The sequence below is a fragment of the Pelophylax lessonae genome, assembly GCF_965119305.1.
Source record: "Pelophylax lessonae genome assembly, chromosome: 8".
In the NCBI taxonomy this organism is placed as follows: Eukaryota; Metazoa; Chordata; class Amphibia; order Anura; family Ranidae; genus Pelophylax; species Pelophylax lessonae.
In genome coordinates, this window is record NC_138775.1 from 286,660,562 (window position 1) to 286,674,727 (window position 14,166).

At 49.5% G+C, this 14,166-nt stretch overlaps 1 protein-coding gene across 1 annotated transcript in view; it reads left to right on the forward strand.

Annotated features, from left to right (window-relative positions):
• Positions 1-14,166, forward strand: part of FYB2 (FYN binding protein 2) — a gene marked incomplete at its 3' end in the record, with an annotated part of 130,337 nt that overhangs the window by 57,217 nt on the left and 58,954 nt on the right. The gene's annotated exons all lie outside the window — the stretch shown is intronic.

The window sequence follows — 14,166 nt, forward strand, 5'->3', positions numbered from 1 at the left end:
ATGAAAGGCATGCTAAAATAGCATGCAATAATATTTAAATTTTTAAACATTTTAGGCCAATTTGTTTTCTGCTACATTGTTGTTGTGTTGCTATTGTTGTGTTTTTTTTTTTTTTAATAGTAATGGCGGCGATCTGCAATTTTTTGCGGGACTGCGACATTGCGGCGGACAGATCGGACCCCTAACTGACATTTTTGACACTTTTGGGGGGACCAGTGACATTACTACAGAAATCAGTGCTAAAAATATGCACTGTTACTGTAATAATGACACTGGCAGGGAAGGGGTTAACCCTGTTGGTGATCAAGGGGTTAAATGTGTGCCTCATGCTTCCTGACGTGTGTGTGTGTGTATGGGGGGAGGGGGTTCTGTGACAGACACAGCTATGCTGAATCCTGTGATCTCTACCTGTCTGTCACTGAGAAGATCCGCCTGCTTTGTTTACATAAGCAGGTGGGTCTTCTCACAGTTTTCCCGGATGATCGGGGGGAGGAAGGAGGCTATCGCTGCCTCTCCTCCCCCGGCCCTACACCCGCTGTGTCTTAAACACAGCGGGAGTGCGCCCGAAACCACTTCCCCTCCAGTGGCGTAGGTCTACGTCGCTGGACCCAGGGGAGCCGCACTGACGCAGTAATATTACTGTGGGCAGGCGGCAAGTGGTTAAAGCTCCTGTTCCCCGTGCTTATGCGCAATTGCCAGAGTCAGAGTAGTGCAACATTAAAATAGTGTAGATTAGTGTACAATGTTTTTAAATAATAATTTTTTGAAAGTAACACAATAGTTACTTTCCCTGGTAATTAGTTACCTTTTTTAATGATGTAACTAAGTTACTTTTTGTGAGAAGTAACTATAACTAATTACTTTTTTTAAGTAACATGCCCAACACTGATACACACTCCTAAACCTTGTGGACAGCCTTCCCAGAAGAGTTGAAGCTGTTATAGCTGCAAAGGGTGGGCCAACTCAATATTGAACCCTACGGACTAAGACTGGGATGCCATTAAAGTTCATGTGCGTGTAAAGGCAGGCGTCCCAATACTTTTGCTAATAGAGTATGTGTAGAGGGGTGGGTGGGGGTAATGGCAGGTGTACAGCAGGGGTATTGAGTTAAAACTCAGAGGTCCAATCAGAGAAAATATCCTCCAGCAGAGGTGTGAATCTGATGTTTGTGCAAGTTCCATCAAATCACAGCCCCCCCCCCCCCCCTTTACATCAGTGTCCTTAGTCCTCCCTTTCCATCACAGTTCCCCCTTTTTATCATGCCCCACTCTCCATCACAGCCACTCCTTTACTTTAGTGTCTTCAGTCCTTCCTTTACACCACAGTCCCCAGACTTTACATTACTGTCCTTAGTCTCCTTCACTTTACAGCCCCCCCCCTTTTTTTTTTTTTTTATCATATTTGCACCCATTTACATCACTGCCCCCCTTTACTTTAGTGTCTTCAGTCCTTCGTTTACACTACAGTCCTCATTTTACATCACTGTCCTTGTCTTCACTTTACATCACAGCCCCCCCCCTCCCCCTTTTCATCACAGCAACCACCCCCTTTTTTATCACATCCTCTTTCCATCAAAGCCCCCCCCCCCCCTCCATCACAGCATCCCCCTTTTCAATACAGTCCCCCCTTTACAACACAGAAACCCCCCCCCTCCATCACAGCATCCCCCTTTTCAATACAGTCCCCCCTTTACAACACAGAAACCCCCCCCCCCCCTCCATCACAGCATCCCCCTTTTCAATACAGTCCCCCCTTTACAACACAGAAACCCCCCCCCCTCCATCACAGCATCCACCTTTTCAATACAGTCCCCCCTTTACAACACAGAAACCCCCCCCCCCCTCCATCACAGCATCCACCTTTTCAATACAGTCCCCCCGTTACAACACAGAACCCCCCCCTCTCCATCACAGCATCCCCCTTTTCAATACAGTCCCCCCTTTACAACACAGAAACCCCCCCCCCCTCCATCACAGCATCCCCCTTTTCAATACAGTCCCCCCTTTACAACACAGAAACCCCCCCCCCCTCCATCACAGCATCCACCTTTTCAATACAGTCCCCCCTTTACAACACAGAAACCCCCCCCCCCGCTCCATCACAGCATCCACCTTTTCAATACAGTCCCCCCGTTACAACACAGAAACCCCCCCCCCTCCATCACAGCATCCCCCTTTTCAATACAGTCCCCCCTTTACAACACAGAAACCCCCCCCCCGCTCCATCACAGCATCCCCCTTTTCAATACAGTCCCCCCGTTACAACACAGAAACCCCCCCCCCGCTCCATCACAGCATCCACCTTTTCAATACAGTCCCCCCGTTACAACACAGAAACCCCCCCCCCCCTCCATCACAGCATCCACCTTTTCAATACAGTCCCCCCTTTACAACACAGAAACCCCCCCCCCGCTCCATCACAGCATCCCCCTTTTCAATACAGTCCCCCCGTTACAACACAGCAACCCCCCTTTCTATCACAGCTGCCCCCCCCCCCTTTCCATCACAGTCTACCTCCTTCCCATCAGGGTGGAAGGTGGGAGTTGCCCAACTTTTTCAGGTTAACAAGTGTGTGATTGGTCACTTGCTAGAATCACCCTGTGTCCCAGGAGAGGACACCCAGGCCACTAAGGTTTGTGGCAGCCCTGATAGGACTGTCATTTGGTCCACATCCGAACTGTGACCACTGTTTAGTGATTGATGCCTGATGTATAGGATCGGGGGGGGAGGCAAGGGATGAGCAGGGTGGAGGAGAATAAAGCAAAAGAGGAATAAGGATGTAGGGAAGGGAGAGGGGGAGGCATGGGTACGGTGCAGGGGCCACAGGGGCCAGGAGCTCTGATCCATTGAAGTTCAAAGCTTAAACAAGAAACCAGATTTTATTTGTTTGTCTTCCGGCTTGTGAGATAACGCTCCCACCAAACGAGAATAACTCATGGCTTGGGGGCAAATGTTTCTTTATTGGTGCACTATTCTACTTGTTGGTAATGCCATTACTAATGTACTCCTCTTTTATAACACAAAAAAAAAAAATATATATATCATTTTTTTTAAACGATCTTTTATTGCAGAAACACAAAAAGTCAAGCCATCCCAACCATATTTCCAGAGGTACAGTTATAAAATAAATATAAAAGCTTGTTTATATGGTTGATAAATGTAATATTTGCACTGCTCAAAAAATTTAAAGGAACACTTTTTAATCAGAGTATAGCATCAAGTCAATTAATCTCCTGGGATTTTGACCTGGTCAGTAAAGTAGCAGAGGGGGTTATTAAACGGTTTCAGCTGCTTTGGTGTTAATGAAAGTAAAAACAGGTGCACTAGATGGGCAACAATGAGACGACCTTCAAAATAGGAATGGTTTTACAGGTGGAGGCCACTGACATTTTTTTTCCTTACTCCTCTTTTCTGACTGTTTTTCACTAGTTTTGCATTTGGCTAGGGTCGGTGTCACTACTGGTAGCATGAGGGGATAACTGGACCCTATAGAGGTTGCACAGGCAGTCCAACTCCTCCAGGATGGCACATCAATATGTGCCATTTCCAGAAAGAGCATGGAGGAGATTCCAGGAGACAGGCAGTTACTCTAGGAGAGCTGGACAGGGCTGTAGAAGTTCCTTAACCCATCAGCAGGACCGGTATCTGCTCCTTTGTGCAAGGAAGAACAGGATGAGCACTGCCAGTGCCCTACAAAATGACCTCCAGCAGGCCACTGGTGGGAATGTCTCTGACCAAAACAATCAGAAACAGACTTCATAAGGGTGGCCTGAGGACCCGACGTCCTCTAGTGGGCCCTGTGCTCACTGCCCGGCACCCTGAAGCTTGATTGGCATTTGCCATTGAACCCCAAAATTAGCAGGTCCACCACTGGCACCCTGTGCTTTCCACAGATGACAGCAGGTTCACCCTGAGCACATGTGACAGACGTGAAAGGGTCTGGAGAAGCTGTGGAGAACATTATGCTGCCTGTACCATCGTTCAGCATGACTGGCTTGGTGGTGGGTCAGTGATGGTCTGGGGAGGAATATCCATGGAGGGACGCACAGACCTCTACAGGCTAGACAATGGCACCCTGACTGACATTAGGTATCGGGATGAAATCCTTGGACCCATTGTCAGACCCTACGCTGGTGCAGTGGGCCCTGGGTTCCTCCTGGTGCACTACAATGCCCGGCCTCATGTGGTGAGAGTATGCAACCAGTTCCTGGAGGATGAAGGAATTGATACCATTGGATGGCCCCCGCGCTCGCTTGACCTGAATACAATAGAACTCCTCTGGGACATTATGTTTCGGTCCATCCAACGCCGCCAGATTGCACCTCCGTCTGTTCAGGAGCTCAGTGATGCCCTGGTCCAGATCTGGGAGGAAATACCCAAGGACACCATCCGTTGTCTCATTAGGAGCATGCCGAGATGTTGTCAGGCATGCATACAAGCAGGTGGGGGCCATACAAACTACTGAGGACCATTCTGAGTTTCTGCAATGAAATTTCAGCAAAATGGACTCGCCTACTGCATAATTTTTTCACTTTGATTTTCGGGGTGTTTTTGAATTCAGCCCTCTGTAGGGTGATAATTTTCATTTCCATCAAACGATTTTGGCATCCTTTCCTTCCTAACACATTACCAAGTCCATACCAGTATAGATCCGAACACATTACCCAGTCCATACCACAGTATAGATCCTAACACATTACCCAGTCCATACCAGTATAGATCCCAACACATTACCCAGCCCATACCAGTAAGGATCCTAACACATTACCCAGTCCATACCAGTATAGATCCTAAAACATTACCCAGTCCATACCAGTATAGATCCTAACACATTACCCAGTCCATACCACAGTATAGATCCTAACACATTGCTCAGTCGATACCAGTATAGATCCTAACACATTACCCAGTCCATACCAGTATAGATCCTAACACATTACCCAGTCCATACCAGTATAGATCCTAACACATTACCCAGTCCATACCAGTATAGATCCTAACACATTACCCAGTCCATACCAGTATAGATCCTAACACATTACCCAGTCCATACCAGTATAGATCCTAACACATTACTCAGTCAATACCAGTATAGATCCTAACACATTGCTCAGTCCATACCAGTATAGATCCTAACACATTACCCAGTCCATACCAGTATAGATCCTAACACATTACCCAGTCCATTTAAAAAAAATCGGTATGGACTGCGAGCAATCTATGGTATAAATTGGAAATGCTGCTAGCACTGTTCACTCCCTTGCCGTGGGTGCTATATGAATAAAACAATACAAAATGTGCTGCGCAAATCTGTGTATCCTAAATTGATTATATGTGTTAATGGATGGAGTGTATTAAAGATCACTGTTTTATCATAGTGAATGTGTAGTGAGAATCTCACTATTATATTAACTTTATGTTTATTATTTGTGTTGTACAGGAGAATGCGGGGCTGTGGAGTGACAGCAGGAGCAGGACAGAGCAGTAGACACTGGGCAGATGAGCGCACCAGGCTTTCTACTGTCTATAGTGTAGCGGTCAGAGGAGTAGGGGACCGCAATGCAGAATTCAAGTACGGTACAGCAGACAGAGAGGCTGAAGCAGATACCGGCTTTATTAACCAACAGAGTATAATGGCCGGAGAATGATGTTAACAGTAAAAAGAGATTACATAGGTTTACAGCAAAGTTAACTGCAACGTGATACTTAAAATGGCGTTCCCGCCAATGCACACACAGAGATACAGGCTACTCTGTTATATGATCCTATCTGATTCCCGCTAACCGGGACACGTTGCTGCAACGCTCTGTCTACAGAAACCTGCTCTATGCCCTACCACAGGTTAGCACTGGTGCAACTCACAGTTCTGTAGGTACAGCTGCTTTATCTCAGTCTCTGTGATGGTGGATGCAGTCAGGTCTCTGGATCTGTCCCTTGCTGTCTGTAGCTGCAGTCTCTTATGCACTGGTCTGGGTTTCTTTGCAAGTAGTTTATCTTGTTCTGTCACTTGGAGGTCACTGCAGTCTGGCCCCTTGCTCTGTAATTTGCTTGAGGTGCTCTGGGATGTTCTCTCCTCTCTTCCTCTGGTTCTCAGCTACTGTCCGTTGTATCACAGTTCAGTTCTGTCTCCTCTGGCAAGATCCTGTTGTTCTGTCCCAGGATTATACAGTCTATATCCCTCTCAAGGCCACAGCATGCAGTACCCTTCCTCAGCTCAGCACAGCCATAGAGAGCCGAACACCACACACTTCCTGGAACTTCCTGCTTCCTCCCTTCACCTAAAGCAACAACAGTGACCTCTTGTGGCTGGAAGATGCATGACAGTCTGTGGGAATTTCTCAATAGAACTACAGTGTACTGAAGTTAGTCATTCAAGGGGCTGACCCCCTACATGCCTCCCCACTTAACGATGGTCGTCCTCGGCCATCCTATATAGTCCATGGGGAAGAAAGTGATTATTACAATCTCTAACAGCAGCACAACATTGTCCACAACACATACAGGTGGACCAAACGAACTGATCAGCATTGTACCTGTTTGGTGGAACCCCTGCAGTAGACCTATTGGATCTCCGGAGGTCTTGACTATCTGTGAGGGACTGACTTTCCTCATTGGGAGCTGCCAACCTGGGTTCCTCCTCATTGCGAGCCGGTGGTGGTTCTGTAGCATAAGCTTCATCCCCTGTGGCCTGGGGACCTTCCGTAGTGTCAGGAACAATCCACCAGTCTTCATCATTGTTTTCATTGGAGATAATGAGTTCTGAGAACGGGACAGGAAGTGTTGTCTCTTCAGCAGGTTTGGGATCTTCAGACTGACATGGCCGTAACATATTCCTATGTAGGATCCTTGAGGCAAACTCCTCATTTTCCACCCGTACTTCGTAGACCGGGCCATTGGGGTACACTCTCCTGATCACTTTGTAAGGTTGTACCTCCCAACGCTCACTCAACTTGCCTTTGGGACGTTTCTCCCGCACCAATACCCGGTCTCCAGGTTGCAGCGGAACCTCCTGGAGGGGAGGACGGTCAGTATGAGTTCTCTCTTGCAAACGCTGGCCTGCTAACCGGCGGATGGTCTGGAGCCGCTGACGGTGTTCTTTCACCCATGAGGTGGTCGATCGTTCTATTAAGTCCTGTGGTTGTTCTAAATTCAGTTCAACAATTTCCCGGCCAGCTCTGCCGAACAATAGCATGTACGGAGTATACCCGGTTGTGTTGTGAACCCGATTATTGTAAGCCCAGACTAATTCATGGAGGTAGTCTGGCCAGTGCATCCTTTTGTCTTCCTCTAATGTCCTCAACATCTGAAGCAGGGTCCGGTTGAAGCGCTCACAGGCCCCATTCCCTTGGGGATGATATGGAGTTGTCCTGGATTTTTCAATGCCATACAGTCGATGTAGCTCCTCCATCACTTTCCCTTGAAAGCACGCTCCTTGATCTGAATGGATCCGCTTCGGACACCCGTAGACTCGGATGAAATCTTGACAGATGGCCCGAGCTGCAGACTCAGCCGTCTGGTCTCGAGTTGGGGTGACCACTGCAAATTTAGAGAAGTGGTCAATCATGACCAGGCAGTATTGTGGACCTCTGGCGGATTGTCCCACGAGAAGATAATCTATCATCAATACTTCCAGCAGTTCTTTGGTCTGTATGGGCTGCATGGGTGCCCTCTGTTCGGTGCCTTTGGTGAGTTCACACATTCGACACTGCCGGCAGACTTCCTCAACCGTGGCCTCCAGTCGTGGACAATATACATAGCGTTGCAGCCACTGGAAGGTTTTAACTGGCCCGAAGTGAGCTCCAAATTCATGAGCCTGTTTGGCTACTTCTCGTGCCATGCTTCTGGGTATTACTACCTGCCACCTTGCCTCTATATCAGCAGGCTGCTGCCACTTGCGGTACAAAACAGCTCCATGAATTTCCAGTCTATCCCATTGGTGTAGAATGGACTTCATCTCGGCATCAAGCTCAGTCCTTTCATCTCTGTCAGGTTTTCTTTGCTGGGACACCCAACCTTTCATCTGCCGCAGTCCGACATCTTCATCCTGTATTCGGCCCCATTCTTCATTGGTTCTTCCTAATGCCTTGGGTAGCACTCGGGCCTCCCCACTTGTCTGTGCTGCAACTGCTGGAGGTGTGAACCTGCGGAAGTCTGGAGTTTCATCCTCTTCTTTTTGTTCATCCAGATCCCCTACTGGAGTCTCAAAAGTAACCCTCGACAGACCATCGGCATTAGTGTTCTCTGTAGCAGAGCGGTAGCGGATTGAGAAGTCATACTTGGCAAGGCGAGCTGCCCAACGCTGCTCCAGGGCTCCCAGCTTGGCAGTATCCAGATGGGCCAGGGGGTTGTTATCGGTCTGTACAAAGATCTTAGCCCCTGTCAGGTAGCCCGCAAATTTTTCTGTCATGGCCCACACCAGGGCAAGGAGCTCCAGCCGGAAGGAACTATAGTTATGAGGGTTTCGCTCTATATCCCGCAACGACCGACTGGCATAAGCGATAACTCTTTCACGTCCTTCTTGTACCTGTGACAGTACCGCCCCAAGTCCATAGAGGCTGCCATCAGTCGATAAGAGGAATGGTTTGTCAAAGTCAGCATAAGCCAAGATGGGGGCCGATGTCAGGTTTTCTTTCAGGGCCTGGAATGCCTCTTCCTGCTTCTGTCCCCAGGGGACACTTTGACCCTTGGGCCTCCCAGCTGTTCCTCTCTGCAGCTCATTCAGAGGGCCCGCTATCTTTGCGTAGTCTTTGATGAATCGCCGGTAATATCCGGTCAGACCGAGGAAAGCCTTCAACTCCCGCAGTGTTCTGGGCGCTGGCCATTGTTGTATGGCAGCCATTTTGTCTTGAGATGGCAGCACCCCATCTTGGGACACCGTATGGCCTAGGTACTCTATCTTCCTCTTGAAGAGATGACACTTCTTTGGCTTTATCTTCAGGCCATGGGATCGCAACCGCTTGAGTACCTGTCCTAGTCGGTCTAGGTGTTCTTGAAAAGTAGCGGAGTATACAATGATATCATCCAAGTATATCAAGGTTGCTTCAAAATTCAGGTCTCCCAGACACTTCTCCATCAGCCGCTGGAAGGTGCTCGGGGCATTGGATAGCCCGAATGGCATTCTGTTAAATTCGAATAGTCCCATGGGGAGTATGAATGCAGTCTTGGCCCGGTCCTTCTCGGCCACCGGTACTTGCCAGTACCCGCTTGCTAGATCCAGGGTGGAGAAGTATTTAGCCCGCCCTAGGGCTGTCAGGGACTCCTCGATGCGTGGCAGAGAGTATGAGTCTCGTGTGGTGCATGCATTCAACCGCCGATAATCCACACAAAATCGAATAGTGCCGTCCTTCTTTTTGACAAGCACCACTGGGGCTGCCCAAGGACTTTGACTACCTCGTACCACTCCTGAATCTATCATCTGTTTCAACAATGTCTTCACTTCCTGGTACAACTTGGGCGGGATCTGTCGATATCTCTCCCGGATTGGGGCAGCGTCCCCGGTCGGTATCTCATGTGTGATAGCATCTGTGCAGCCAAAGTCATCGGCATGGCGGGCAAACGCAGCCTGATTCTCCCACAGCATGGCTTCAACCGCCCGCAAACGGTCTGGACCGAGATTCTTCACATTTATCTCCATTTGGTCCACAATGGTTCTCCCATTCCATTCTGGGGTCGGAGCCTCTTCGGGTCGGGCAGTAACTGCCAGTGTCCATGCAGCATTGCCTGTTGGAGCTAAAGTCACTTCTTCCCGACTTAGCACTTCTCCCCGATGTAAGTACACATGGGCCAGTTCTACTCCAGGTGCCAAAGCGACTTCCAGATGTCCCACATTCACAGCTCTTATGGGTACTCGTCCATTCTGGACCACTGCCAGTGTCCGGGCCACTAGGGCATCCTGACCTAGTTCTCCTAGACCCCCTGGTTCGATGATCACCTCCATACCTTCAAGGTTGCGGAAGGTTCCCACAGGCAGGGTCAGTATAGTCTCCCGACCCGGAGGAAGACTGAGGGTCGCCTTTCCCGGCACTCGGATAGTTCCCACGGACTGGTGTACTGGGACACTCTTCTGTGTCCCACAGAACCGGATCAACCGTTGGAAAGCTTTTTGCGTGGGTTTGTGTGGGGTGGCTTGCTTCCAATAGCCAGGTCCCCGTTTAGTGAACATGATCTGATCCAATTCTCGTAGAATATTCATGCCCATTATCACCGGTACATCCTCCTTGAACGTCTCGGGGACCAGCAGAATGCCTTTTCTTCCCACTTCCTGTCCACACAGCCGTACGTTCATCCACACGACTCCCGTGACTGGAATTTGCTGATGGTTCGCAGCTGTAACTCGGACCAATGTCTCTCGTTCTGGCTTAGCCAGTGCTTGGAAGTAACGATTGAAGTATGACTCAGGCATGGTCGTCACCTGTGATCCGGTATCTACTAAGCAGTTGACTGGAATTCCTTCAAATTCAGCTTGTATGACGGGGCACCCTGCGACCAGGTGTTCAGAGCTGTGTTGGGTGTCTTGACTCTCCACCTTCCCCGCAGTACGCCCCACTACTGCGGGGGCCGGTAGTTTAACGCCGGCTCTGAGCGTCTAGATAGATCACTCTGACACTCTCTGGCGAAGTGTCCTCCTTCTCCGCACCGCCAGCACTGTGTCCCTGGACGATAGTCTCTCCGCCTGCGCGCAGGAGGCGCCCTGGCTGGCCTTGTTGGAAGATATTGAGGAACTTGGTGTGACGGTGAACTCGGGTAAGGATGCTGTGGTGTAGGAACCAGTGGGGCAATCTGAAAGGGCGGTTGTTGGGCCGGATAGGCAGCCCCAGGGGAATAGCTCGACTCCATTCGCCTTTCCATTTGTGTCAATTTTTCGTGCATAGCACTCAGGGAGCTTTGCAGGTCTTGTACCACTTTAACTAGGACCTCTTCCTTCCCCACAACCCCAAAGGGTGTGGCGGTCTGGGTCCGTATCACTCCGGAGGCATAACTTTCTTCTTTACTGCGTGCCACAGCCTCCGCCAATATTTGCCGAAAGTTCAGAGTAGGGTCCACCCTGACTCGCTCCCGCAGAACCTGTCTCAGGGGAGAGCTGAAGAGTCCCAGAATAAACTGTTCCCGCAATATTCGGTCGGCAGATCCCATGCCAGATACTCCGTCTGCCTCCTTTTTCTGTACCTCAGCCAATACTTCTTGTAGAGCCATCGCATATTGTGAGACCCCTTCATTTTCTTGCTGAACCCGGTAGAAGAATTTCGCCCGGAGGTGGCCCGCACTAGCTGTTTCACCGTATATTTCTTCCAGAAATCGCACAATCTCTTGCAAGGTGCTGCGTGTGGCTTCTGATTGTAGAAACACATTCTTTCGGGCCTCACCCTCCAGGGCAGCCAAAGCGATTTCTACCTGTAACTCTGGGCTGACATTGTAAATTCTTGCAGCGCTCTGTAATCTTGTCACCCAGTCTGACAGTGACATGTTCTTGCCATCAAATTTTGGCAGCAAGTTAAACAGCATGCCCATAGGGAGGGCCCTTGCAGGGGTTCCACCATTGCCTGAGGTACTCACATTAGCATCATGCACATTTCCTTCAGCCGCCTCCATCTCTGTAACCGTACCCTGCTCGCAGCGCCACTTGTAGCGGTCAGAGGAGTAGGGGACCGCAATGCAGAATTCAAGTACGGTACAGCAGACAGAGAGGCTGAAGCAGATACCGGCTTTATTAACCAACAGAATATAATGGCCGGAGAATGATGTTAACAGTAAAAACAGATTACATAGGTTTACAGCAAAGTTAACTGCAACGTGATACTTAAAATGGCGTTCCCGCCAATGCACACACAGAGATACAGGCTACTCTGTTATATGATCCTATCTGATTCCCGCTAACCGGGACACGTTGCTGCAACGCTCTGTCTACAGAAACCTGTTCTATGCCCTACCACAGGTTAGCACCGGTGCAACTCACAGTTCTGTAGGTACAGCTGCTTTATCTCAGTCTCTGTGATGGTGGATGCAGTCAGGTCTCTGGATCTGTCCCTTGCTGTCTGTAGCTGCAGTCTCTTATGCACTGGTCTGGGTTTCTTTGCAAGTAGTTTATCTTGTTCTGTCACTTGGAGGTCACTGCAGTCTGGCCCCTTGCTCTGTAATTTGCTTGAGGTGCTCTGGGATGTTCTCTCCTCTCTTCCTCTGGTTCTCAGCTACTGTCCGTTGTATCACAGTTCAGTTCTGTCTCCTCTGGCAAGATCCTGTTGTTCTGTCCCAGGATTATACAGTCTATATCCCTCTCAAGGCCACAGCATGCAGTACCTTTCCTCAGCTCAGCACAGCCATAGAGAGCCGAACACCACACACTTCCTGGAACTTCCTGCTTCCTCCCTTCACCTAAAGCAACAACAGTGACCTCTTGTGGCTGGAAGATGCATGACAGTCTGTGGGAATTTCTCAATAGAACTACAGTGTACTGAAGTTAGTCATTCAAGGGGCTGACCCCCTACAATAGTGCCACAGTGCCCTGCAGGGCTGTGGGCATGGTACAGGAGAATGCAGTGCTGTGGGCATAATACAGAAGAATGCAGGGCTGTAGGCATGGTACAGGAAAATGCAGGGCTGCAGGCATGGTACAGGAGAATGCAGGGCTGTAGGCATGGTACAGGAGAATGCGGGGCTGCGGGCACGGTACAGGAGAATGCGGGGCTGTGGGCATGGTACAGGAGAATGCAGGGCTGCGGGCATGGTACAGGAGAATGTGGGGCTGTGGGTATAATACAGAAGAATGCAGGGCTGTAGGCATGGTACAGGAGAATGCGGGGCTGTGGGCATGGTACAGGAGAATGCAGGGCTGCGAGCATGGTACAGGAGAATGCAGGGCTGCCAGCATGGTACAGGAGAATGCGGGGCTGCGGGCATGGTAGAGGAGAATGCGGCGGCGGGCATGGTACAGGAGAATGCAGGGCTGGGGGCATGGTACAAGAGAATACAGGGATGCGGGCATCCTACAGGAGATGCAGTGCAGCGTGCATTGTACATGGCACTGCATCTTCTGTAGTATGCCCACAGCCCCGCATAACAGCAGGTAGTGTACCTGTTCCTGAGGCTTTAGATTTAAAAATGGCGCCGCCCGGCGCCAACACGTCACCGCGCATGTGCCGCCGCCGTTCAGGAAAGCTACATGTTCGGCTATTCCCGGAAATAGCCGAACGTGAACAGGCTTTCCCGAGCGGCGGCGCATGCGCAGTGTGCATGTCGGGCCGGCCGCAGACCTTTTTTTTTTTTTTTTTTTTTTTTTTTTCTTTTTTACTCGAGCCGAAGAAGAGAAGAGGAGGCCGGGGACCACCCCTCTCTAAGTGCCGCCTGGGTCCCACCGGGACTCATGATAGGGCGCGCCCTGGTAGTTGAGCTTCAATAAAGACAACAGTCCATCCAGTTCAACCTGTGTAGGTGTGTGTGGCTGTAATCATCTCTCATACCCCTGAATGTTCTGAGCCTTGAGATGTTCGTCCGAGAGTCTTTTAAAAGTAGCCATACTTCCTGCAGTAACTACCTATTGTGGTAGAGAATTCCACAGTCTTGTAGCCCTAACAGTGAAGAACCCCCCCTACGTTGCCTGAGGTTAAAACGCTTCTCCTCTAATCGCATTGTATGCCCTCGAGTCCTCATGCAATCCTTGCGACTGAATAGCTTTTTTTTCTATGCTGAGATCACCATTGAGGTATTTGTAAATTGCTATCATGTCCCCTCTCAGGCGTCTCTTCTCCAGGGAGAATAAATCAAGCAATTGTAAACGCTCCTCATAATTAAGGTCCTCCAATCCCCTAATCATTTTAGTTGCCCTTCTCTGGACTCTCTCCAGCTCCAACACATCCCTCCTGAGGACCGGCGACGAGAACTGGACCGAATACTCTAGATGCGGTCGGACCAGAGTTTTATAAAGTGGAAGGATTATAGTTTTATCTCGGGAATATATCACCTTCCTTATGCATGCCAATATTCTGCCGGCCTTGGCAGCTGCAGCTTGACATTGCATGCTAATTACCCAAGAGATTCCATTCATTTACATGTATCAATTGATACGGGAGTGTGTGCGGATCGGACAAGCAGTAGGAGATCTCGCTCTGTGTATTGTACTGGGAATTCAATGATATAGCTTCATACAATTAAACTTAAAATAAAACAATATAAA